The sequence below is a fragment of the Schistocerca gregaria genome, chromosome 8 (genome assembly GCF_023897955.1).
Source record: "Schistocerca gregaria isolate iqSchGreg1 chromosome 8, iqSchGreg1.2, whole genome shotgun sequence".
Lineage (NCBI taxonomy): Eukaryota > Metazoa > Arthropoda > Insecta > Orthoptera > Acrididae > Schistocerca > Schistocerca gregaria.
In genome coordinates, this window is record NC_064927.1 from 411,194,857 (window position 1) to 411,196,656 (window position 1,800).

Here is a 1,800-nt window from a genome sequence, read left to right on the forward strand (position 1 = left end):
TACAAGAAATAAAATGCATGAAAAATCGCTTCAGTAGTATTAGCAAAGACATAGGGTAGCACAATAAGTTAGTATGTAGTACTGGGAGAAGTCAGCACGTTTGGTGGAGGTATAGAAGTAGCGCGAGCGTAAAATTAGAGTGCATGACAGAACTAACCAAAAACCAACAAAGGCAGGTGCACACACAAACAAAGACACCTCAAAGCACATAATCTAAGTCCATACAACGTTAACAGGGCCCTGCAGTCATTAAATTTATTTTTGGATTTGCATCCTTAGTAATACTGCCAACTGCCTTGCCGCAGTGGTAACACCGGTTCCCGTCAGATCACCGAAGTTAAGCGCTGCAGGCCTGGGCTAGCACTTGGATGGGTGACCATCCGGTGTGCCGAGCGCTGTTGGCAAGCGGGCTGCAGTCAGCCCCTGTGAGGCAAACTGAGGAGCTAATTGATTGAGAAGTAGCGGCTTCGGTCTCGGAAACTGACATACGGCCGGGAGAGCAGTGTGCTGACCACATGCCCCTCCATATCCGCATCCAGTGACGCCTATGAGCTGAGGATGACACGGCGGACGGTTAGTACCGATGGGCCTTCATGGCCTGTTCTGGAGTGGTTTAGTTTAGTTCATCCTTAGTAATATTATAGAAAAAAATAAAGAAAAAATTTCGCTCTTCATTTTTTTTCTGTAAATTGATTATATCAATGTAATGACATTTGTCAGAGAATATAGCAGTTGAACATACTTGAGGATTCTGCAGATTGCGGAACCAACATGGGAGACCGACGGCACGGCCCACACCAGCAAGTCAGGGGCGAATGTAGTGGGCATCTGTAATGAGTCAGCTGTAGCGGTCCAGGTGTGGGGGACGCCCCTTTGAGACAGAACTGGCCGTTGCCAGCTGACGTGCCTACGTCACGCAGCCCGGCCGTCTACCAGTGCAGGAGGCATGTCTCAAGCCAGCGCAGACAGCGGGACTCCACCACGCGCCAATCACGACCCTCTAGTAGCCAACGATCCGCCATGCAGCTAATCGAGGGACAAGCGACTCACGTGGCACCACAGCTGATGCATGCGCGGAACCTAACCGACTCAGCGGGTTGCGGAGAGTGATGTGTTCCGTCGACAAAAGGCGAGCTAATCCAGCTAATTAGATGTCCCGCGCAGGCAGGGGCGCGTTTGATGCAGAGGTTGTGGCGTTCGCTGTGTTATTCAGTGGTTTGGTATTTAATTAATTTGTAAATGGAAATGATAATCTTATTTTATTACATTGAGTAATTAGTAAATAATTTTTCTCCCGTCTAAAGAGTTGATCAACTTGCTAAAGAACTCCAAGTTAACGTCGTGTTTAAGTGTTGTCTGTAAGTTGTGTAAGTGTCACTAAATCACAGTTCATACAACAGATTCTATACAACTATGGATTAAGATGGAAACAGTCATCTTCAGCAAAATCATCATTAAAACCACAGAATATCAGCCGCGCACAACACTGACCTATGTTACCTGAAACAATATTCTTCGCAACTCGTGCATAATTAATTTCGGCTCCATACATCAGCTAGAAAAGTTTGTTATAACGATCGTGCTATGAGCACTGTTTTTAAGAACCAATCTGATTCGAACTATTTTCATTAAAATGAGTTCGGGACCACCGGTGCACATTTATTTTTACACATTTGTATTACCTTCGGAATTTATGTCTGCAGAGTTGCGTAATTTGAACTTGCCGCTGTGATAATTGTCAAGATGGCGGCAGACAATTGATAGAGGCTTTCTATTGTTAGAGCAAATAAGTAAATATTT

The 1,800-nt window shown here is 45.2% G+C and overlaps 1 pseudogene; it reads left to right on the forward strand.

Annotated features, from left to right (window-relative positions):
- The first annotated feature begins 286 nt into the window (after positions 1-286).
- Positions 287-404, forward strand: LOC126285533 (5S ribosomal RNA; annotated as a pseudogene).
- Positions 405-1,800: the final 1,396 nt, after the last annotated feature.